At 55.3% G+C, this 25,029-nt stretch overlaps 1 protein-coding gene across 11 annotated transcripts in view; it reads left to right on the plus strand.

The window, feature by feature from the left end:
• Window positions 1–25,029, plus strand: part of LINGO1 (leucine rich repeat and Ig domain containing 1) — a 212,163-nt gene that overhangs the window by 54,490 nt on the left and 132,644 nt on the right. For 6 of the 11 annotated variants that reach the window (XR_008992683.1, XR_005029263.2, XR_008992684.1 and 3 more), the window contains exons 3-4: window positions 16,132–16,279; window positions 16,853–16,973. The exons of 2 other annotated variants lie outside the window; for them this stretch is intronic. The gene's annotated coding sequence lies outside the window, so the exon portion shown is untranslated. Of the gene's footprint in view, window positions 1–16,131; window positions 16,280–16,852; window positions 16,978–25,029 lie in introns of all 11 variants that reach the window. 3 more of the 11 variants (XR_008992686.1, XM_036907625.2, XM_036907627.2) reach the window with 2 other exon arrangements.

Here is a 25,029-nt window from a genome sequence, read left to right on the forward strand (position 1 = left end):
GGGATCCACTCAGGGTTACCATAAATCAGTGAACATTCAGCCCGTGTGTCCACCAGAGCCAGGACACATTGTACGTTCACTGGGGACCAATGGATAGCTACTTCAACATGTGGCCTCTGGTCCCCCCCCCCGGTCCCTCAGGGCAGATACCTTGACCTTCCCCTCAGTCAAACCGTGTTCCCCAATCACCTTCCTGTGTGGGCGCTAGTGAGGTTGGCTCGCTCTCCAGCAGGAAGTCTTGCAAACACACAGGCCAGACTCGTGGCTCTGTCTCTGACCTCTGCCTCCTTGGTCTTAATGGCTGGAACTGCTGCTCTGGTTTCAGCTGTTGCCATAGCTCCAGTAAGATTCTATTTGACTTCCCATCTAATTTCCTTCCATCTGCTCCTGCCCATATTAAATCGACCCACATCTGGGTCTTCATAACCTTTATGGGGCCCTTTAAATTCTTCTTGTGAGTAGCAGAGCTCATTTCTTTCTGGATTCTCATTGCTTCGGCCTCTCCTAAGTCTGCTACTGTACATGTCACCTTGCTTATGGGCTGCCTTAAGTGAGGGGAAAGAATGGCCACTGGAGACCCAAAAAAGGTTGTGGGAGCTGTTTGAAGTGCAATGTTTCTCATATTTGTAGTGAAAGTCTCTTCATCTGGGCCATGGTTCTCTGGACTATAGATGGCATTTCTCATGCCTCACTCCCGTAACACCTGTTGGAGCTCAGCATACATCTGCCGTCTAGCAGGAGAGGATGGTAGGTCACCCTGATTGGGCCACACAGCACGAAGTGCAGCCATAAGCCAGTCAAGGAGGGAGCGATTTCCTGGGGTCTGATGTGCACTTTGTAACTGCTGCCTCAAGGCAGGCTGCACTGTCAGGGAAGCCAGCTGTCCCATCTCTGATCCCGACAGAACAATGCCATCCGCCCCTAAGTCCCACAGCCACCGGCCGGCTCAGCCTGAGTACAGGGGCGGAGCATAGAGAGCTCCACGACCTGGGGAGGGGGCTGCTCCTCTCTTTGGGGAACTTTCAGCTGCTGGGTTTTTATTTTCTTCACAACCACCGGGCATGCTTTCAATAGAGGGCTCAGTGCCCCCAGCACCACCCCTTCATCCCTCCCCAGCTCCTCCACTTCCTGGGCTGATGGCACCTTCCTCTCCCCTCCCCCGAGTGCCTCCTCTGCTACATCGTTTCCCTTTTCTACCGTGCCTCGCAGCAATGCCAGCTCGGTCTTCAGCGGCTCTCTCACCTTCACCTCAGTGCCTCGCACCTGGCATTCTCGTGCCGCCTCCTCCTGTGCTTCCATCAGGAGCTCGTCTTTTTCCTCTATGGCCTTTTCCTCCTTCAGAACAACTGGCAGCGCTGCTGTCTCGTTCTGTAAGGAATCTTTTACCTCTTCATTGGCACCTTGCTGCTGGCGTTCTTGTGCTGCCTCCTCTTGCATCAATGCCGTTACCTTCTTCAGTGAATCCATAGCCATTTGCGGCGCGCATTCTTGTGCCGCCATTTCTTGGGTCCTTTCAGGAGCGTGTCCTTCTCCTCTGTAGACTTTTTTAATACTGTGAGAAGCAGCCAACCCACAGTCTCCACTGCCTCCCGGGCACTCTGCTTCTCAAGGGATCCGCTTACTATACCAAGGGCCACCCCTGCTGCTTCAGGGGTCACCTCCCCTTGCCTGCAGTCCTGGGGTGGGGCCCAGTCCTCTAGGAGGCAAACCACCTCAGACCACATACCCACTGGGGGACGATCCACTGTCTCCCCGTTCATGGGGCAGCCCGCTGAGGCACCCCTCCCATGAGGGCAGCCTTTTCTTTGGTCAACAGTGAATCTTGCCGACTACGCAAATTGTCTTGCCAATGGGTTTCAGCCCCAGACAAGTTCACTGTGGATTCAGTGTGACAAAGAAAATGACAGTAAAACGTTCTTGAGGTGAAAGGGTTTATTACCCGGCTTGTTCTCCAGCAGTAGGTCGAGCACTAGCGTCTCTGCCTCTGCCCAGAGCACTGGGCCGAGCTCTCTATGTAGCGCAATAATAGCATATTGCCTACTGGTGTGGAAGTGGTAGCCTAGCAACAGGCCAGTTACATCATAAGTGGTTTAAGTTCAGTGAGGACCCTGGCCATAGGAACCCCAACTTCCCCACATGGTTCCACTGAGGCGGGGCAGAGGGGAGGCCACTTGTGTAGCTTTGTTACAAACCCTACAGTTCTCTGTCCTTCCCTTGGCCATTTGCCACTGCTCTGGAGCAAACTCTTTCAACTCTTTTTATGGATTGTTTGTGTGTTTACTTCCCTACTTCTAAATAAGTGGCTTATATGGCTGCCCCTTGATTTTCCAGTTCTAGACATTACCTAGTGAATTGTACTACAGCACCTAAGGATTTAGCTCTATTTGACCACTATCACCTGTTCCCACCCGACTCACCATGTTTTTGGTTGGCTGACTTCCCAGTTGAGTATAGCAGTGATTCCTTTTTCTTTCTTGACAGCTGTTTTCTCTGGAGTTAATGTCTTTTTCTTGAGGGCGGAGGCTTAGGTTTTTTTGTTTTTTTAATGCTTTTCACTAACTCAGTTCCCAACTCTCCCCTACTTGGGTGAATCTCCTCTCAACATAAGTAAATACATAAAGTATTTAATCAATTTTATCTTCTTGAAGAAGTCTCTCCCTGAGCCTTCTGACCTGCTCCAACTTAGTGTATTTAGATGCCTGCTTTGTCGCAGTCACATGGAGATGGCCCACCTCTATTACTTGTGGTTCTCTTTCACTGCTTTTATGTTGAGTCTCTTACTTCCTGGATCCCACATCTTCCCCTTCTTAGTTTAGTTTCTCATTCTAGCAGAACCCATCCTCCAGTAGCTTCCAGAAAAGGTGCATGGGAGGCACCTGTTTTGAGGCTTTGCATGTTTTCATGCTGTCCCTAATCTTGATTGATAGTCTAACTGGGTATAGAATTCCAGAAGGCTATTGTCTTGCCAATGGGTTTCAGTCCCAGACAAGTTCACTATGGAGTCAATGAGACTGAAGAATGATAGTAGAATTTTCTTGGGGTGAGTTTATACCCATCCTTTTATTCCCACGGTGGCAGGTCAGTCACTAGATTCCCATCCACTTAGAGCGAGTCTGCAGGCAGCAAGCCAGTCCCTGCCTCTGGGCCTCTCTGCCCCTGCAGACGTCTCAGTCTCTGTCCTGGGTGCTGCCACCACTCCAGTCTCTGCTCTCCTGCAGCCTTGCAGCTGTCTGGGACACTGGGAAGAGCTCTTTATATACAGTATACAGTCAGTAACAACGTATTTCCCACATGTGTGTAGTGAACAAGCTGACTAGGGCCAGGTGAGAATTCTGGCCATAGGAACCTTCACTTTCTCCACAGGGATCTTTCCCCTGAATTTTGAAGGGGGCCTTCCCTTTAGTGTTGCTTACAGTGCTGTTAGGAGTCCACAGTTGTTCTGACATCAGTTCTGTGCGTGTTACTTGGGATTTTTGTTCTTGGAAGCCTGTAGGACCTTCTCTTTCCATGTTCTGGTAATTCACTGTGCTGTGCCTTGGCAAGGGTCTGCCCTTTCAAATTGGAAATTCATGTTCTTCACCTGTGGCGGTTTTTGACTTCTTTCCTGTCCTTCATTTTCTCTGCTCTCTTCCTGGAACCACACTTAAATGTTTTGCTTCCTGGGGGGAACTTCCTTCCTTTTTCCCTCCTTTGTCACATCTCTTTATCTTTCTGTTTTTGTTTCTAGAAGATCTCCTTAATGTAACCGTCCTAACCTTCAAAGAGAGTTTTTGATCTCTGCTTTATAAATTTTGAAGTTCAAAGATTCCTTTTTATTTGCTGAATATTTTCTTTAAAATATATTGCATTTAGTCCTTGTTTCATGGGTGCTGTATATTATATCTCTGAGGATAATAATATCTCTCTTTTTAAAAATTTCCACCTATCTGCATTGCCTGTTTCTTTCAAGTTGTACTTTTTTCTGTTTGCTTACTTCCTTGGAATTCTGTATTTCCTTTAAGAGGTTTTCTTAGTTAATTCACTTGGCAGAAATTTATGGAGCATCTGCTCTATGCCAGACCCATTCTATAGCCCTGAACAAAGTGGTCAAAAGTCCCTGAGCTGGTGGAGCTGACATTCAAATGTCTGGCCTTGCTCAGCTGTTCCCTCATATTTAGGAGTGGTTGGTTGGTGTCCCCTGTGTCTGGGTGGGTTTGTCAACTGTGGCTTCCCCGTGGTTGGTTCACTGGGAAGCCTTATGGCAGAGCTTCCTGGAGCTGAATGGGAAAGGAAGGCTGGGGTCAAGACCTTAAAATCCAGCATACAAACTTTCTTCTACTGCTTCAGTTTTCAGTGTGGTCCCCATCCCCTGGCCTGGTGTCTCCCAGTCTTCTCTGGGCAGAGCTAGGGACGGAAGTCCCTTGAGATCTACCTGCTTCTTATATGACCTTCCAGCCAGTCCTTCATTGCTGTGTCTAGGGCTACCTGGTGCCACCAATTCCTGAGCCTTTGGTGGGTTCTGCCAGGTAATGGGACTTGGACTTGCGACACTGCAGCTCTGCCAAATAAATTACCACTCACTTATCTGCATTCCAACTTCCAAAATTGTGTTGCTGTTTGCTCTTCTTCCATTCTTTGTCCTTATGGATTTATGTACAGAAAAGATCGTTTATTGTTGTAATGGGGCTTGGGAAAGGAACGAAGGTAAATGCATGTGTTCAATCTGCTGTGGTTCATCTGCAGATCTCACAGTTGGTCCATTCTCCTGCTGTTGGACATTTAGAGCATTTTCCCTTTTTACTTTTATGAACGCGGCTGCTGTGAGCATTATACATCATCCTCATGCATGTGTAGTAGGGTAGATGTGTCTTCAGCCTTACAAGGTAAGGCCAGATTGTTTCCCCAAATGCCTGCACCAACTTCCACTTCCACCAGGAGAGGTCCTGTTGTCTAAGAGCCCCCAAAAGCTTAGCACTGTGACCTTTTAGATGTCCCCCAACTTAATGGGTACAGAATTGTATCTGGTAGTTTTACTTGGAATTTCTGGAAACCCTGTTGAGCTGAGGCAGCTACTGTCGTGTATGTTGGCCCTTTGAGTCTCCTTATCTGCCAGTTGCCTGTTCCTGTTCTTTGTCTTTTACAAAAAGTGGGTGATTTGTCCTTTTCTTATTGATTTTGCAGAATTTTTTATATAGCCTGGCAACAAATTTTTTTGTCAGCTCTATTTACTGCAGGTATATTCTTCTGGTCTATGGCTTGTCTTTTCCCTTTGTGATGTCTTTTATTGCACAAATTATTTAAATTGTAACAATCTTCTCACCTTTATGGCTTATGCTTTTCATAGCTTGTGGGAATGCGCGTTTTTAAGGCTCTTGGTATATATTGCTAAATTAGCCCTGAGAAAAGTTGTCCTAATTTGCCCTTGGAATGGGCAGAGCCGACAGGCACCCCAGGTGCACAGATGATGGGGCTAATTGCAGAGGGAGCAGGGATCAAGGAGTAAGACAATTAATGAGCAGCTCAGATGTGTGCAGGGCTCCAGGCTTCAGAGTGCTTCAGGGGGAAATGCTTTACCTGATCCCTGACATCACCCTACAAGGCCCCTTTGCTTTGTTCTTCTTTGGAGAACTGAGAACTGGGGCCTCCCGCCATGGCACCATCACCGGTGACTCTGATTACAGCTCAGCGCCATAGTGGTGGCTGGGCTGGGTGCTGGGACCCCCGGACGGTGCTTAATCAGTGTCCAGGGGAGACAAAGAGGAGCAACCTATTTTTTCCCACTGAGAGGGCCACGTGCGTTGTTGCTGGCAGTGGAGTGTTTGCACCTCCAAAAATCTGGCTGCACCCGGGAAATGGGAGGGTCTTTTGGGTCACAGAGTTCGGGGTCCTGCTGCTTACCAGTTCTGTTGTATCAGGCAATGTCTGGACCGCTGTGAGCCCCTCCTCCTGGATCCAGTAGGAACGAGGCTAACACAGCCCTGGGGAAGCTGGGAGGGCTGAGTGCGATGATGCAGGAAACGCACCCGAAGCTAAAGGGGTTTTCTTGGGTGGTAGGTTTGTTCCCTGGGAGCCACAGGGGAAGAGTGGGCACCCAGCAGTGTTGGGGAAGAATGGGCTGCTCAGGGCCACACTCAGGGTTCGGGCTGTCTGGGCCGCCAAAGCCTAGGATGGTGGAGGGTGTGGGACCTGTGACCTTCACTTCCTTGTAAAAGGCTCTTTATGGGAAGCTCTGACTTGGCCCCGAGAGTGGGCAGAAGGGTGAGGGCAGGAGTGAGCTCTCCGCTCCCGCCAGGCGGGAGGCCTGGGAGGTGGGGCTTGGGGGCAGTGCTGGTGGGAGGGGACCGGCCATCCCCGCCCCCAACCCCAGGCCCTGCCCAGCCCTTCTGCCTCCCTGCCCGCCCGGGCCTGAGGGGTTAATTTTGTCCCCTGAGCAAGCCTGGCGTGGGCGGGACGCAAATCTATACACTTTCATAAACTGCTTAATTAGGCGAATGTTAATGAGACGTTAATTACTGTTGTGCCCGTGGATCTCGCGGAAACGGAGATTATGTTTCTCGTCAAACATCCCGTCTTAATTATAACTTGGGCTTAATTCTGCAGCTTTTGCCAACGAGGGCGGGTGAGGCGGGGCACGCACGCCTGGGGGGTGGGGCAGGTGGGCACCCCCCTTTCCGGGCGGGTCCGGGGCCTCCTCACCTTTGGGGCTCCCTTAGTCCTTTTAGACTCCTGTTAGGCTCCTCCTCTGTGCCCGGCCTGTCCTGGAGCTGGGATTGGGGTGAAAGAGAGCAGCCAGACCCAGCGCCCCCCTCAAGGAGCTCCCAGTCCTGTGCAGAGGCGACCTTGTGAGCAGATGGTGCTGTGAAGGCCCCTGGCCCCGGAGGAAGAGGTGTGCCCGGCTGTTTGTCCAGCGGAGGTACTGGTGCCTCTCTTGGGGTGGTGGGTCAGGGAGGGTTTCGTGGAGTAGGGGGCCCACGGACTGAGTGCTGGAAGTGGAAAGGTGTTCGCCAAGTAGACCTTGAGACCTGGGTGTGGGTGGGGGGGTGGGGGGGTCCTACTTGGGCAAAGACCTGGTGGTTGAGCCTCCTTCGCTGTGTAGCTTCCCCGGAGTGCTAACCTGCTATGGTGTCGCATTCCCAGCCCCCAGTCCAGGTCTCCTGGCCTGAAGCATTGGGTTGGAAGGGACTGGGGGTGGCTCCGCATCTTACACAGGTATCTGCTCCTCTCAGGGCCTCACTTACTCCGTCTGTAGAGGGCCTGGTCAGGAATTGATGTGGGCCTGTGGGGAGTGGGTCCTGACCCAGGGAAGAAGGTAGTCAGGGTGGGCTTCCTGGAGGAAACTTGCCCAAGGCCTGCTCCTCTTTAGCTATGACACTGTTATCTTGCCTTTGGGTCTTTGAGCACAAGATGAGCTTGTGTATGCAATGACCCCATGTCCTACCCAGGGTTGACCTTCACAGCCAGGGAATTGAAAGTCCAGCCTGCCCTCCTCACGTCACTGCCCTCTACTGACCCCTCATCCAGCAAGGCCCTCCAATGCCCCCTCATCCCTCTCCTTGTCCTCTTACCCTCTCAGGTGCCAGGAAACCTCAGGCTGCTCTGGCCACAGCCAAGCATGGCCAGGTGGTTTCAGGGCTGGGTCATCAAGCTGAAGGCCCAAGATGGTGTCAAGCTCCACTTCACAAACGGAGGACCTGGGGCCCGAGAGGGTCCGGGCCCGGCCTGGGTCTCACAGCCAGGAGTTAGCAGCGGGGCGCAGCCACGGGTGGGGCTCGGCCTGAGGGCCTTCTCTTGGGGGAACGAGGGCAACGGAAGCAGAGGCCTGCCCTCTGGTCGCTGCGGCACAGGCCGGCCTCACTCCATCACTCACGCCCCCGTTACGGCTGGGAAAGCTGCGGCTCCAAGAGGCCATGTGCCGGGGACGGAAGCTCTAGGGGCTGGGCCATGGTGGGTCCACCCTGATGCCACGACCCTGGGGGGAGTTCCTAGGCAAAGGGGCTGTAGGCAGCCAAGAAGGAGACTTAGTTCCCCGCCCTGAGGCCAGCAGACTGTCTGGGCTCCCCCAGCCCTTGGTACCTGTTCTTCGGAGAACTCCTGTGGGAGTCTCTTTCTAGCACGATTATGGTGGAAGATTACTTACCTGTTCTCCTGTACCTGACCCGAATCAGATTGATGGTATTTCTAGAGTCTAGACATCTTAACTGGAAAGATCATAGTCATAGTGGAGAACAGCTTGGAGCTCTTATGTGTATTTGCACAATTATAACTCCACCCTTTACACCGGTTATTTCATCCCCAAACGCTGAAAACAGCAAATGACCACCCCAGCTCCTGCACCAGCAGCAAGACCGCTAGGATAGCCTTGGATCCCACGTGGTCCTATGTCTGGACTAGGCTGCGGGGCCTCATCCCTCACAACTCGGGGGTGGGTCTCAGCACTGTCCCCCAATTTTTGGTTTAATAGGGTGGTATGAATTAAAAATGGATTCTTGTTAACAACAACAAAATAAGACCTTTTATAGTAGATCCTGTGGTTTGTGTGCTTCCGGAATGTAATTCCAGTTGTGGTCTGACTGAGCGCTGCTGCTCCCCCCCTTCTCCGTGGGACGGATTCACGTCCCCTTCCTCTGGGCCTGGTCTCTCCGGCGCCAAGCGGAGCACTGGGGCTCGGTACAGATTCAGAGATTTGGAGCCATGGAGACAGAGGCTCTGGAGGCTCAATCGCAAAGGCGCCAGGGGCCCGGGCTGGGTGGGGACTATAGGGAACAGGAGGGCCACTGTCACCCTAGTTGCTCACTGCTACGTGGGAATGGAGGCCGTTTGGTCAGGTCAGATTCTTCCAAGAGAAACCAGAAACACAGATTTCTATGTGATTTGTAGAAGTTGTCAAGTAATTCTAACCTCTTAAAAACCACTGAGCAGAGCAAACAGAACATTCTGCTGCCCAGTTTGCAACCCCTGTGTGTGGTTCAACCTCGTTCACAGGCAGGTCCAGTGGGGCTGGGGTCACTGGGTGGGTGCTGGGCCCCGGCCCGGGACACCTTCAGGGGCCGGGCGCACACCGCCTTCTTGAGCCCCTCATATCCAGCCTGGGCTGTTAAATGCTCCCCTCCCTGGCCCTGGCTGGTGCCCTGCACCCTCCGTGGGGTGAGGGAGTCATCGGGTACGTGCTTGAGCAACGACCCAGAAGCAGGCTGCTTCGTGGAAACAAGTGTGAGTCACTGCCAAGCTCCCTTTGGAGGAGGAAAAAAAGCTGCCTCCGAACTGTCACCTAGGCTGAGGGAGGGGGCGTCTGAGATCTGGCACTTTCTGGGGCATAGCCACCCGCCGGGGGATGGGCACTGGCTGGCGCCATGTGGGCAGTAGTGTCTTGTTTACAGGGTGTGGCTCAGATGCCAGGCCTTACTCTCCCAGGGGAGAGGGTTTAGCATGTTTGTTCAGTTAGGACTTTTATAAATAACGCAGGAACTCTTTTATTAAAATGGCTGTGTTACCAATCAGCATGTTTTAATAGGACACTCAATTAGAGCAATATTTACAGAGATGCAGACACCCCCACATAAGCTGGAACCCCTTTTTCCAGTTGCCAATGCCAGTCTGTCACTGTCTCCTTTCTTGCAGGGCATGAAATTATAGCTTTCAGCTTTCCCTGAGCCTCTGAAATTAGGGGAGGGGCATGGACAGGAAGGGGATGCTTGTTGAGCACCTACTGTGTGCCAGGCACTGAGTTTGGTGCCTTTAATATATAATCTCACCTAATCTTCACAATCACCTTGTGAAGTTGGTGTAAGGGGCTCCATTTTTTCAGGTGAGGAGACTGAGCTCCGCGAGTACCTTGGCCGTGGCCCGCTGCCCCGGGCCCACTGGGCGCAGACGGCTCTGGCCGTGTGGGATTAGCAGGCCCTGCAGGTCTCTGTCTTCCCTCCCAGATGCCTCCAGCCTTGCGTCTGGGCAGGACCCTTCTAGTCTGTACCTCTCCTCTGCCCCCTCATGGGCCCAAGGATGCTGGGAGCAGCTGGGGGCTTGTAGCCTCAGATCAGAGATTATTGAGGGAGGTGGAGGAAGGCAGTGTGTGTGAGCGTGTGTGTGTACACGCACACGAGGGCATTGCATTTGCACAGGTTAGGTGCCCACCCTCTGGATGCCTGCTACTTTCTTGCCTACCTGCTGTTCGGTGCTTTCCAGGGCTTCAGGGAAGGGCCTGGTTTTATTTCTTATTCGTGGAGGGTGGGGTGGTTTGGTCTCAGCCTGTAGCAAAGAGAATTCTTGCTGCCTCAGTCGAGGGCCTGGTGGACCCTCCGTGGGCTGAATGGAGCAGCCCTCACCCCGGGACACCTCAGACGGGCCAGTGCTGAAGTGGTGAGAAGCACTGGGCGACTCCAGTCAGTCTGACCTCACCCAGGTATTTCCCTCCACCCTTCCTAGCCTATCCCTGATGATGGTGATGCTGGCATTACCTGAGCTTTTCCTCTGTGCCAAGCATGGTGCCAGGGACTTTTCATGGATGGTATCCCCATTTGATCCTCCCAAGAACCCAGTGGGCTGGGCACTCATCATTATTTTCAGATGAGGATGCTGAGGTACCCAGACAGAGTAAGTGGCCTGCCACGGCCACAGAACAGATGGGAAAGCAGGAGTGAGTCCAGGCGTCTAGCCCAGAGCCTGTGCTCTTAAAGAGTGCCAGGCCTAGCTGCTTCCTGGCACAAATTTAAGCCTTGCCTCCTCCATGAAGCATGCTGTGTTTGCCCCAACGTGCACTGAACCCCCTCCCTGCCCCTTGCCAGGCTCAGCTGTCTCCCTCTGGAGGTGGTGTCTGTCTCCCCAGAGCATGCAGACGGACCACACTGGCGAGGAGATGCCCAGGAGAGGACAGAAGAGCCCAGCTCCGAAAGCTGGAGAAGGTCTGGATGGTGTCTAGTTTGCTCAGCCCTCTGCTCTATAGACAAGGGAATGGAGTCCTGAGGGGGCAGGGCTTGTCAGGGGCACATGGTGGAAAACTCTAGGTTGAACTCCAGGTTAACACTCTTTCTTCTGTGCCCACTTGTTGCATTGATTTTATTTCAGAGATGGGCCCAGGGTGGGTGCTGGGAGTAAGGCCAGAGGGAAACCTGGGCAAGATCCCTTTTCTCACCATTGCCTCTAACTCTCAAACCACGCAGGCTTGTGCACTGTCAACTTCCCTCCTATCCTTTACCTTCCTACCACTAAAAAAGAAAAAAATTGGGCAGGGAGGGATAAGCCATTGAACTAAATGTTTAAATTAGCTTCACTTTGCTGAAAGCTGGGTGTCAGGATAAATTCATTCCTACAACATCATGTATCTCTTTCTGAATGGGAAGTTAGCGAATAAATGAATGTTCTTCACATATTATTATGGCTTGACAGGGCCAAGGAGCAGGTCTTGGCTAACAAGCTGGAGGGTGGGCTCCTTGCCAGGGGCCCTGTGCCCTTGTGTCAGGGTGGAGGTCCAAGCCCCAGATTCTAGGCGATTCCAGCCAGACCTTGCTTATGGGAGGCCTATGGCTGCTGTTCTTTTCTTCACTCTATTTGTCTCTAGGGCAACCCCTTGTTCCTTGCTGCTTATCTTTACCTTATCTTCACACCCGTGAGGAAGGACCCTGTTATTGGGGTAATAGAAGACCTTCCAAGTTAGCATGTTGACATAAGTGCTCTTAAGACTGTGATGAAAATGGGCAGAAGAAGGAGGTGAAAGCTGGACAGTTAGATGCTCAGATGGAAGCAAATGGTCATGTGTTCACTGCTCACCACCCAGAGGTGCAGGCCCTGGGCCACCACCCCAGCTGGGCCCTCCATCGATGGTATGTGTGTCTATAATTGTGGGTGTGTGGTTGTCAGTGTGTGTCAGCGTGTCCATGAGTGTGTCATGTGTATTTCATGGGGATATTTGTGTGAGGATGCATACATGTGTCACATGACTGTGTTGTATTTTAGTGTTGGGTGTGTGCCCGTGTTTGTGGGTGAAGGTGTCGCAGTGTCAGAGCTCCCTGGGCCCTGTATTCCCGTGGACCCTGATGAGAGTGTGGGTAGCTGTGAAGCGCTGTTACCTGGCAGTCGCCACCCAAGGAGATCTCCACGCAGAGACCCTGACCCTTCAGGAAGGAAGTGGGCTCGGCCGGGCAGGGTCTAGCCTGGGCCTGCCCTGGCCCTTCTGTGTGCGCTTGGACTCGCACACTCCTTGCAGTTGAGGCTCTGCCTCCCCAGTTTTGGCCTGGGCTGGCCCAGAACCCTCCTACCTGCCTCTGCTTGGCCATACTGTGGAGATGGATGAAGGAGATACCTGGTCCTGGAGGAGCTTCTACCCAGGAGACAGCGAGACGACCTTGGGAGCAACTAAGTGTTAATTCACACTGGGGCGATCAGAGAGGGCTTCCTGGAGGATGCAGGGCTGGAGCAGGCCTTAGCCAACTGAAAGGGAATTCAGCTTTTTGGAAGGGAGTAAAGAGGGCGATATAGGTGGAAGAAACAGCAAGGGCGAGTGCTTGGCATCAGGAAGGAAGCGGGAGTGTGGGGGACATAGGGAGGCAGCCAGCCTGGGGCGAGGGTACTTACAAAAGAGAGGAATTACGGAGGTGAGCAGCAGAATGCTCGGCACATAGTAGATGCTCAGTAAACATTAGTGACTTGAAACGGGGGTCCAGTTATGGGGTTTTCTGCCTGACTTTAGGAAAGGTGTTAAATTGAAAGTGTGACTGCAGCATAATTAATGATCACAGCTCTGTTTGCTAAGAACCTGCAGTGCAGGCAGCACAGTTGGCCAAAGGTGTCATCATTCCATATCACGATCCCGCATTATCCTCGCCCGAACTGTCTCACTTTCCAGATCAGGACGTAGAGGGGCGGGGAGGTGGTGACCTGGGTCTGGCTCCCCTCTGGGGGTGTGGGGAGCGCCTTGCTTCGGGGCTGGAACCTGCTGACCCCAGTGTCTCCTCCTGGCCCCAATTCTGAGCCTGGCCTGCAGAGGAACCTCCTTCTCCTCAGCAGATCCCTCGGGCCTCTGGCACTGAGGCCATTGGGGAACCAGGTTCTGGGCTGGGCACAGGGGCAGGACTGAGCGCTCTTTGGAGGGAGAGGCATTTCCACACTCCTGAAGGGGACTGGGTGCCCAAGTATAGTCCTAGGAGGGTCCTGGCCCACATGGAGAGTGTGCATCCATCTGGGGCCTTCTGGTCCACTTTCCACAGGCCTGGCTTGCAGAGGAAGCGATAGCCCTCTCGTGCACCACCCTGGGCAGGTCTAATGCTTCCTATCCACATTGCCTAACCCAAGCTGCACAACCACCTTGGAGCTGGAGACCCCAGGCCTCTTTTTATAGGTGCAGAAATGGTTTCATAAGGCTTGTGAGTTTTCCAAGCTCCCCAGTGACTGAGAGCAAGGCTGGGGCTGGTTGGTTTCTGTGCCTCTGACCATCCTCAGCGTGGCCCTCTAACAGGCTGGGAGGGAGGCTGCCCCTAGGGGCACAGAGAGAGTGGCCCTGACCTCTGAGGGGGCAGGCTCCTCCTCCTCAGAGCCCCTAACCCCAGGACCCCCAACACGTGCACCTGCTAGGACTGCCACAAGCCTACCCCGGAGCCAGCTGTGTTCTGGGTGGAGTGCTTTGCCACCCTGTCCCGGAGAGGCTGGTGTGCCTAACGAATTCATTAATGTTGGCAAAGCATTTGGAGATCTCAGGCTGAAAGGTGCTCAATACATGCAAATCAGAGTGATTGTTAATACCCATAATTACGGAGTTTCTGTCTGCCTTTATTATTCAGAAGCGGACAGTGGCTGGGCCAGCACAGGGCCCTGCCAAGATCTGCTCCTCAGGAGCAGCGGAATCTATCTCCCCTCCCTGTCTCCTCTCTTCCCTCTTCCCTCCCCCTTTCCCTTCCCCTATCTCTCCCGGCTCCCACTCTCCCAGCTCTGCGCCTGGTGCCTGCTCTTCCACAGCAAGTGCCGTCTTTGTCTCGTCTCTCGTGAAGACAGGCATCTGGCACAGTTTGGGGAAGGATGGAATCGGGCAGTAACTTCTCACACGCTCTGGAAGCGAGAAGGACCCCGGAACCAAGTCTTACTTCCCTCCTCTTGTAAGTGGGTCCCTAAAGAGGGTCCCAGGGCCTCCTCAGGTGCGGGTGAACCGGGTGCGGTGAAGCCTGGGAGGACAGTCCGGGCCGGGAAACTTGATGCATGTAGGCTTGGACACCTAGTTCCCAGTATGGCTAAACTCTTTCCCCAGTGGCTGAGGCTGAACCCCCTCCACCAGCCTGAGCATGCGGCCCCTGACCATGATGACAGCCCCTGGCAGTGCCCAGAACCAAATTCAAATAAGTTGTCTCCCTCAGCTGTACCTTCCCCCCTTCCCCGCAGCCTCCAGACCTCTGTCTCCAGGGCCTGTTTTGCGCCCGCCAGCCTCAGAGGGCCGCTCCTACGTTCAGCACCATGAACAGTGCCTGGCTCAGCACTGGGCCTGCTGAACAGAGCCCCAGAGGTCATTCTGACTCAAGCCCTGCTTTGACCAACAGGGACACTAAGGCCAGGAGGAGGCCAGTGACTGATCCAGGAGCACACAGAAGCTTTAGAAGGACTTGCTGGTGATCACTCAGCAACCACCAAGCACCTGCTGTGTGCCTGTCTCTCTACCACACTGATGGAAGAGCGAGGGAAGCAGTCAGATCTCTTTTCTCTCCACAACAGGATGCACAAATTAACAACCCCAACCCCAACCACCAGAGCTGGGCAGGGCAGGCACTATAGACCCACATGCTTGATCGTGTGGGGCATGAGATATGCTCTAGAGACACGAGGCAGGGCATGCATGTCCCCGCAAGATGGGACAGTCAGGAAGTGCCCTCGGAAGAGGGGGCACCAAGCCTAGAGAGGCAAAAAGGAGGGGGAAACAGCATGGCCACTGAAGAGGAGGCTGGTGTGTGGCTGCCTGCGTGTTGTGGGGAGGATGGCAAGAGCCCACCCAGTGGGCTCGGGGCAGCTAGCAGTGACAAGTCTGGGAAGGTAGGCAGTGCCCATGCCGAGGGGCTGGTCTCTGTCCTCTGGGCACGAGGGAAGGCTGTCCGTCAGCATGGACACAGTGGGATTTTCATGCAGCTCTCCGGTGCTGCCGCCTGGCCTGCCACCAGAATTCCACCCTCCATCTCTCCCACCCTCCCTTTTCTACCTGGGGTTGGCCGATTTTGTCTGAATGTGACAATAGGTGTGGGTCGTCTATGGGGCCTTTGTGCCTTATTGCTCAGCCTGTAGTCTTTCCCATCCAACACAGGCTCCGTTTATTCCCCTGGCATTTGTGAGGAAGATGGGATGGAGCCCTAGAGCCCTGTGGGGAGGCCGGGCCAGAGCAGGTCCCTTGCTGCCTGTCGATTTGCGCTGCTTTAACCAGCTGCCTGAGCGTGTTTGCTGGACGCCGAGGAGCTGTGTTTGTCTTTGGATAATAAAATAATGTCCTCAATGAGGGAAGAATGGAGTCTCTGCTAATTAGCTCAGCTGCCTACTTTGAGGGCAAAAAATCTTTACTGCTGTGCTCCTAGGGCTGGCTGAGTGTGGGTGGGGGCTCTGCAGGGACCCAGTGGGGTGGGCAGTCCACCTTGAGGGCGGCAACAGGAAGACAAGAGAGGCCAGAGAAGGCAAGGCATGCATGCAAAGCTTTCCAGGGGTGCTGTCTCCACGGCCCTGTGTCCCCCAGCAAGGCCCTCCTGGTTCAGGGGCAGCGTACGTTAGGGAAAGGCCTTAGGTCACATAGATCTGGGCTCTGTCCTCAGCTCTGCCACCTATAGGTCCTGTGACCTGGGGCAAGTCACATTTGACCTCTCTGGGTTTCACCTCCTTTGAAGAATGGGGCCATGGTCATATCTATGATGGGGGAGGGCAGCTCTTCTGCTCGAGTGAGATAATGGGGCAGAGTGCTCAGGCATAGCAGGGACTTAGAAAAGTTGGTGGCCTCATGGTTCGCCCATTGGAGTCATGCCCTTACCTTGGCGCTGCCTAAGACCTTGTTCATCTTTGGCAGTGTGTCCCGCCTCCCAGCCATCTGGGCAGTTAGAAGGATGGCGACTTATTCTCACACCTCTCCCAGGGCTCAGGAGGCGGTGGGGCCAGTTGAATGGCTGGACTCGAAGGCTAAAGCTTTTTAAATGCTCCCTTTCTTAGAGTCCAGGCTGTGTGGCTGGTGTCTTCCTACATGGCCTGATGTGAAGGGGCTGAAGATCAGGCCACCTGAGCAGAGGAGAGGGAGCTGGCATGGAGAGGCCCGGAGCCTTGGCTCTTCCTCTAGGAAGCCCCTGGGGACCAGCTGGAGGTATTCCTTCCCCGTGTGAGCCTTCGCACCCCAGGCTTGCGCTGTGCCCCTTCCCGCACCCCTTCCCATCTCTACGAGGCTTTTTCTGAGTTCTTTCATATCCGTGGTTCATCGACTCCACAGGTGGAGTTGGTAGTAGTGACAGCAGTAGTTGTAGTGATGACGGGAGTCATGAAGGAAGCCTGACCCTCACTGAGCACCTACTATGTGCCAGGCCCGGCTCAGACCTCTCTACATGCAATCACTCCTTTTCTTTAGGTAGATAGGCTTAAGTTTACTCTCATTTTACAGAGAAAGAAATTGAAGCCTGGGAGGAAAAGGGGCCTCCTGAAGGGATAGCATGAGAAGTGGGCTCACAGCTGAGACGGGGCTCACTGTGGACCCAGCTTAGGGCAGTTTAGGCTGACAGTCATGCATGATGTGTCTGCTCTGTACCCTTCCTTTTGCCCTGGACACAGAGAGATGGTGGGATGTGGTTGGGCCGTCAGGGAGCTCACAGTGGGGAGACTCTCTCTCAACACAGCCCCTCCAGGCTTCCCTGGCCCTCCTAACCTCTTCTTCACCCCCACTCAGGTGGCATCTGCATCTTCCCCATTGCCTGGCCCGTCTCTGGCTCTGGGCTTTCTTTGGGCTGGATTCCACAAGGGCGGAGTTGGCCGGAGTATTGTGAACACTTGCCAGGCCCTGGCATATAGTAGGTACTCAACTAATACTTGTTTCATGGGGGAAAGAGGGTCAGTGTGTGGACTGAATGAGACTGTGCATGTTAAGTGCTTGGAGCTCAACAAATATTTATTGAATGAAAAAAAATCTTTGGGAGGAATAAAGGAGGTGATGGATATCAAGGGTCTGGTCGCAGCAGGATCAGCACATGGAGCAGCGGTCAGTGGCAGTTTTCACTCTTCCGGAAGAGGGCTGGGTGGACGGGCTGCAAGCAGGGCCGGAGCAGGCGGGGAGGCAGACCCTGGAACTCCGAAGAGGCAACAGCGGGGAGGGGGCTGGTCAGCAGCTGGGGCCCTGACACCCACTCCGCGCGGAGCTGATGGGAGCGCGTGCGTGTGTGCACATGTGTGGGCGGGCGTGTGTGTGTAAAACAAATAACTGGAAAATGAGTTTAATTATAAGGCACTTTTAATAGCTATTTATATTCAATACTGCTAATTCCATGTCTTGTGTAGCCAAACTGTAATTTTATTCTTCTTACTCATTTGCTAGTGAGAGTGGAGAGAGACGGGAGAGGGAGGCAGCCCTCCAGGAAGGCGGCGGGCGCCCCCCCACCCTGGGGCCGGAGGGCTGGTTGTTGAGCCCCAGGGCGAGGAGGGAAGAGGGCCAGTGGCAAGGCTGCCCTGCGTGGAGGCTGGGCGAGGGCCCCAGCTCGGCCTCCGGGGCAGTTAGTTCACCCGCTTGTGTGTACCGGGCACCTGGGGTGGGGGTGGGGGGAGCCACGGAGAGAGTTTCAGAGTCAGGATCAGACTTAGGCAGACCCGGGTTCAAATCCCGTCAAGCCACGCGCCCTCGCCTTAGAGGGCTTCACTTTCCCGTCTGTGAAGTGTGCGTCATGTGACCCTCCCCAGGCCGTCGGGGGATTAAATTAGGGCAGGCCTGCCCCACAGCCTGTGCTTTCTAATAGCTGGTCCCTCTACCCTTCTAACTTCCCGAACGAACCCCCAGATGGGCCACTTCTTTGGGTTTCAACCTCTCCAGATGCTCCCAGACAGTCCCTTGGCAGAGAGAAACTTTGACCGTCTTGATGGCCAGTAAGTGACTGGGGTCCTGGCCCTTTTCTCAGATGACCCCTTGGTGATGGCTGGGGGCCCGGTGGTGTGCGGTGGGTGGAGGGTGGCCTGTGGCAGGATCCCAGAGGCACTGGAGCAGCCCCGCTGGGCAGCAATGAGGAGGCCTGTGCAGCAGCTGTGGGAGGGGGCGAGGAGGAGGTATTTCTAAGGAGGGACCCCAGACGAGGCTGGCATAGGTGCCTTGTAAATGGCAGCCCTGGAGGAACAAGGTCAGGGGTCAGAGACTTCAATTCCAGGCCGTGTTGTCCTTCGGGGATCCTGGGTGCCTACAGCCCCTGCTGAGCCTCTGTTCTGCCTTCTGGGCCATGAGGCCAGGGTGTGGGGGGACTGAGTGAGGGCGCAGAGGAAGAGCTTCAGGGGACGCAGGGCCCAGAGACGGACTTGCGGAGGGCAGTGCACCGGGGCTCCACCCAGGGGACGGCGTGGGCCTAAGGACGGGGCCTCCGGGGAGCCCCAGAGCGGGTCAGGCAGGTCATGCTCAGCCCACGCCTCCCTCCAAGAGCGCCAGAGGAAATGAGGCAGGGGCTGGGGGCCATGACCCTGTCCTGGAGGGGCTGAGGGGAGGACGGGGCAGGGAGCTGGCCTTTCTCCACGCGTCGCTTCTTCCTGTGCTCTCCCTTTTCTGCCCTCTGGGCCCAAGCCCTCCTTTTGTGGCAACCGCCTCAGGGTTCCAGGCTCTCCTAGAGGGCTAGGCTCTGCAGGAGGCCAAGGGGGGTGGCTGCACCCAGAGGCTCAGAGAGGTTAAGGGACATGATTAGAATTTGGGTCATCTGATTCCAAAGACAGTTCTCTTTCCTCAGTGGTCAAATCTGGTAGCCCAGGGATGTGGCTGGGGGGTGGCGTATCCTGAGTGTGAGAAGTAGTGATTTATTAGGAGAGCACAGGGTGCCTGTCTCAGGACGGTGTTGAAACCTGGTTTCCGCACCCCGTGGGCCCCAGCGGAGCTGTGCCCTGAGGTCTTGCAGAGCCATGGTGGTGGCCAGTGGCTTATCTTGCCAGAGGGTAGCTCAGGGCAACAGCTGCAGCCCCCGTCTCGATCGTGTGGAAGGAGAGAGCTTGGCTCTGGGCCTGACTCCACCTGGGTTCAAATCCCAGCTCTGTTACCCGTGGGCTGAGTGACCTCCACCCAGCCACTTGGTCCCTGAGCCTTCGTGTCACCACCAGTGCCTGGCACATAGGTGCTCGGGCCTGCTCCTTCTCTCTCCCACTCCCTCTGCTGACGCGTGGAGGTGGGTACTGTCTGAGGGTGCATTTCTCTTTGGGATATTTTCACTTTAATGGGAGACTCTAATGCCTCTGAACCCCAATGGAATGATGTGTCCCTTTAATGGTGACATTTCAGGTGTGGTGGCAGCTGCAGGGAGATGCTGCCATGGGGCTGCCTGGCTCCTGCATCGTCCGCGCAGCATTCCCTGGCCCCCCTCCCATCCCTCCCCCACAGCCCCCGGGGCTCTGCTCACAGGCAGGCTGGCATCTTGTTAATTTGATTGAGGGATTTGTTCTGAGCACATTGGCTCATCGGCTCCGTGGGAGGGTGGCCTGGGAATTGGCGGGCATTCTGATGCAGGTGGGCCAGCCTGACCTCTGCTCCTCTAGGAAGTTAGGCTTCAGCAAGCACAGGATAATTAACAGATGCACAGGGTGAGTGATTAACCTGGGGAACAGAGCGTGGGGGTCCCGTCCTTGGGACGAGTGTCCAGGGATGGGTCTTATCTGGTCATTAATGCAGACCCCAAGGCTTGCCTGTGCACCTCTCCTGACTCGTTGTGTGCCCTCGTCCACTCAGTTCTACCAGAAGAGCCCCTGATTGTGTCCCCATGGCATAGCCATGTTGTCAGGGGTAGTGGGGGGGGCAGGGGAACAGGGGGATCTAGGACTGGTGCTCTGGAGGAGCGGTCCTGGGCCTGGGGGTGGGCATGGCTGGGGACTCCTCTCTGAGGACTCACAGAGCCTGAAGGCAGAGGGTGTGGAGAGGCCCCTGGAGAGAGCGCACGGGCTGAGGCAGAGGCCGTGTGGTCTGGGGCTGGAGGCCAGAAGGCTAGTCCAGGCTTTGGAGCTGGTCCCCTGTGTGACCTTGGGTGCGTCCCTGCTCTCTCTGGCCTCAGCCTTCCCATCTGTGCCATGGGAGTTTTGGTCTTGGCCAGCTTCTCTCTGGACCCCTTCAGCACACCCCCAGCCCTGATTCTTAGAACGCCTGGGGAGGGGCTGAGCCTGGGGGAGGGGAGTGGTCCTAGAGCCCAAGGAGCTGGAGGGGGCGGGAGGCAGATGTATGTGCTGCCCTCTGCCGTGGCCAGCACGTTCAGGATGGATACACCCCCAGCTCACCTGGCGCAAGAGCCCTGGGATTTATTTCTTCCTGAATGGTGTCATCCATCATGCTAGCTTTGCTGCCAGCACGCGCAGCCAGCTCCTGCCTGCGGCTCCTGCAGGTTAGGGCGCCTTGTTATCTTCCAGGCAGGGGTCCCCTCCCTACCAGCCGTACTCCTGTACCTGACTGCCCTTTATCCATATGGCATGGGGGCAATTCTGCCCTCCAGGTCTGCTTTAGTCCCCACACAGACTGTGTGGGGTTTAGGGTGCTCTAAGAGGTGCAATCAGGGCTGGCTTCTTGGAAGAGGTGGTAGTACTGGACCTGGAAAAAAATAGCTTGGCAGGAACTGGACAGGTGGAGAGCTGAGCAGGTAGGGGCTTTCAGCCTTGAGGCTGAAAGAGGGATGGGAGACCATGAAACAAAGTGGAGGTGTTCCCTCACTTATCCCCATGCTCCTTACAGAGGGTGCCCAGGCACTGCTTGTTGACCAACTGACTGATCTTCAGGCTCATGTGCTCTACATACTTCTCAAGTGGCTGAGGAGCCATCAGGTGACCCCCACTAGCCTCCATTCACACAACACACACACATCTATCCCTGTTCGACACATGTTGTATCTGGCAGGTTCTGCCCCAGCCAGCTAAGTGACTTTGGATAAGCCATTTCATCTTTTTGAGCCTTATGCCTGCATCCTGAGGGGTGTCCTCAGCTTTCACCGCACAGATTGTTCAGAGAGTGATTAACACTTCAGTGGGCTGAGACGGGTTGGGGTGGCAATGATTCTAGATTGTCGTGGGATGCCTGCAACAGTGCTGAAGGCCTCTGTTGGGAACAGATTTTTGACCATGGGGCAGGGTTAAGGATACAGGCTCTGAAGCCAGGCTGCCCTGCTGTGAATCCTGGCTGCACCACTTACTCGCTGAGTAATCTTGGGCAAGGCACTAAACCTCTCTGTGTCTTGGTTATCTCCAAGAAGAGTGGGATACTAATAGAACCTACCTCATATTGTTGCTGTATTGAGTTTATATATGTAGAGTTCTAGAACAATTCTGAATATATACTAATTGTTTACTAAAGGCTGCTATTGTTATTCTTTCTGAGGCTCAGAGAGACTGGGAGACTTGCCCATGGACACATATATTGTGATGAAAGTTCAGGATCTATTTCATTCCAAACCCTTACTCTTACCTCTACTCTGGGCATTCCTGGTATCTGCCAGAGGTGCCTGATGTACAGCCATTTTCAAGGCCTCCTCTAAGGAAGTGTTGGACCAGGTTCTGCCTATGATATGTTCTCTGAGGCCCTTTGTGGGCAGGACCTCGTCTGCTTCACTGAGGACACTCAGGGGCTGGTATATAGCAGTGCTCAAAAAGTACTTGTTAATTGGCTGGCCAGATAACTCAAGGCAGGGCAGGCCTCCCTGGCTGCTCCTGGGGCCCCCAGTGTTCGCTGCACAAGATCTCAGACTTCCACCTTGTGCCTGACTGGGGGACCCCACGCTGGCTCCCAGCTGCAGGCCCCCTTTCAGCGCTTGCAAGGCCCAACCAGCTGCCCGGCCTGCTGCTCCTCCCCAGGAGCAGCCCTCAGCCTGGGGTCTTTTCATTCCACTCTGTCCCCCGTCCCCAGTCACAGCCGATCTTCAGTCTCCCTCATGCATTCCTCTGTCCTCTCTGCTTGCTTGTTGAGATGAGAATAATTCCCCAACTTGAAGTCTTTGCCTTTGCTTTTATATCGATCCATAATTTGACTGTCTAAAGGTTCTTGGAGGACAGAAAAGAAAAAGAAAATCATCTCTCACTTTGTGCTCAGAGGGAACAGGGCAAACCCTGCAACCCTCTTAGCCTCGGGCTCCTCAACAAGGACGTGGCGCACAAGCCGAGGCCAGCAAGCCCCTCGGGAACCTGCCCTCTCAGCCCCTCAGCTCCACCTTGGTGGAGGGGGTCTTGCACCTCCTGTGACAGATGAGCTCTCTGTCCTCCCCCCCAGCCCCGGGGCTCCCCGCAGGCCCCCTCGCGCTGCCCTGGGGATGGACATGACTCATGGAGGGAAGGAGGGAAGTAGCCCAGAGCCCCCAGGGAGATCCCTCCCGGCAGGGGAGGCTGGGGGGTTCTGAAGGATGTGGGGGTTAGGCAGGGGAGCCGTGGCAGCAGGCTGGCCAGGAGAGCTGTGCTCCCCACCTCTCCGTGCCCTTTCTGACAGGCATGACCCCTCCCACCTTCCCCCCCAGAAGGGTTGGGGTGGTGGGCTGGGTGTCCCGCCTGGTGTCACTGAGGGTCTTTCTCCATTCTCCCTCCACCCTTTCTTGTGAGTGTTGTGGGCACCCATGGGAACAGGCTGGCAGTGAGGGTGCCCCCGCACCCCCCACCTTGTGTCTGCGGCTCCCAGGATCTAGATGCTCACTCTGGCCCCCACACAGCCCCCAAGACCCCCTACACCTGCAGCTGCTTCCTGCCTGCCTGCTGTGGGGCAGCGCCCTTTCCCCAGCGCCGGAGTGCCCTGCTCTCCTCGGAGCACCTTGGCGTCCTGTGCGGTGCGGTTCCCCCGGCTGCCTCGTGACCTCAGCTCTCCAGTGGGCCGAATAAAAGTTATGATTTTGCAGATCATCCGGGTTTTCTCGTTGTTAGAGTGAGGTTCTCTGGGACTTCTATCCAGCCTTGATTTCTCCCTCTGTAAGAGGGGATGCAGGGAGGGTAGGCGAGCTGCTACGCCAGACACCTGGACGGTTGGCTCTGCTGTGGCTGCCCCCAGAGGAAGCGAGGAGAAGGTGAGGTGTAGGGACAGGTGGGGCAGCTTGGGCTGGCCTTGGTGGGGAGGCCAGGTGGTGGGGCCATCCTGCTCAAAGGCTCAGGAGAGAATATTCAACTGCACACCCCCGGCAGCTTCTCTGTCCTGGCCTCAGCTGGGCTTGGGGCTCAGCCGGGTTGGTCAGCTCCCCGGGAGCAGCCCCTCTCTCCGGTGTCCCATTTTGCCAAGCAGCAGGCCCCACTCCTCTGCCTGGATCAGTTCACGGAGCTGCTGGGAACAGAGGGTGATTCCAAACTGTGTGTCTGTCCGACATCAAGGCTCTGCCCACTGGATGTGAACCGAGTCCCTCTGCCTCCCTCAATCTGAACCCTGATGTCTTCTTGGCCTCTCTTCTTTCTGGGTTCAGCGCAGGTTTGGGAAACCTTGTCTTTGGACATTCTGGGCCAGGTCTCCCGTATCTGCATGCGGACTGAGGCTTCAGCCCCCAACATGGGGCCGGGCTGATTGCACTCAGTCTCCTCTCCCTCCAGCCGCCCCTGATGCCTGCAGAGCCTGCAGCCCTGGGGGCCGCACTGGGGGAGCTGAGGTGGGAAGCCTCTTGCTTATAGAACCACAAGGTCAAGTTGGGGTCGTTCCGTTACCTGCTGGCAGTGGTGGTCCCTGGGGAGAGCAGCCCACTATAGTGTGGTCTGTGGGGCCTGTGGCCTGCTCCTCCTGCGTGGAGAGGCTCTGTTTCCAGGGCCACTGTGGGGGCTGCTAGGGTCTAGGCTGAGGATCTGGGGACAGGTAGTCAAGGACCTTCCCAGACAAGAGCCCTTAGTCTCTGCCGTGCCCTTGACCCAAGGGGCCTGGGAGGGGGTGAGTCCTCAGGACCCACAAAGAAAGGACAGAAAAGTTGAGACTGGCCAGGGCAGGTTCCAGGAGTTTCCCAGAACAGCCTGTTGGGGCAATGTGGGCGGGAGGAGGTTGGTTCCTTCGAGTTTCTGGCTTGGCTGGGCAGACCCACGTTCTCCGGAGCCCAGCCAAGCCAGAGAAGCCGTGGGGGGCAAAGAAGCAAATCTGCGATGGCACTTCCGGGGCTTTGCCCAGGAAAGCCAGCCCAGCAAATGTCTCCTTCTTGCAGAACCACTTCAGGCCTCTGTTGCCTCCCTGGCCCAGGTTCGGGCTTTTCCAGTCCCGGCTCCTGTTCCCCTTCCGTTCACCACGTGACGTGGACGCTTCCTGACCTCCGGCCCCCGAGTGCGTCCTGCGGGCGGGGAGTGCTTGTGGCCGCCAGGGAGGTGGCCGCTGCCTTTGAACAGCATCTGCCCCCCCCGTAGCCCGGCTGCGTGGCCTGGCAGAAGCAGCTGCTCCCCCTGAGCCTCGGTGTCCCCCCCTCCACTGTGACTTCTTGGCTACAGGTTAGAGATCGGCCTAGGTGAGCCTCAGGGTTTGGATGCCCACCTCCTCAGGTCCTCACTGAGCCTCTGTCCCTGCTGCCCCGGGCGCCCTCTGATGCCTGCAGTCCTTGCCGATCTGGCTCTAAGCATTCTGATGTCCTCAGCGGCCGCCTTCTCACTGGCACCTACTCCTGGCTCTGAGCAGGGCTCTGAATGGGTAACAGAGACGGCTCAGCATGGCCTGTGTGGGCAGGGGTGCCTGCACCGTCCAGCAGCAGGCTGCTGTGGTCTGTGCTGGTGTGGGAGCCCAAAGGGATCAGCAACTCCTGCCCGAGAGCTGGTGAGGCTAGATTTGAGCTGTGTCTCGAAGGGAATGGCAGAGGTCAGGCTAGGAAGGCCCTGAATGCCAGTCCTAGGATCTGTTCTCCCTCTGCAGGCAGGGAACACCAGGGGAGAGGCCCTGGATTGGGTGGCATGTCCTTAAGAGCAGATCCTCCCATAATGCCTGGAGCCCTCCGC

Source organism: Manis pentadactyla, chromosome 11 (genome assembly GCF_030020395.1).
Source record: "Manis pentadactyla isolate mManPen7 chromosome 11, mManPen7.hap1, whole genome shotgun sequence".
NCBI classification, from domain to species: domain Eukaryota; kingdom Metazoa; phylum Chordata; class Mammalia; order Pholidota; family Manidae; genus Manis; species Manis pentadactyla.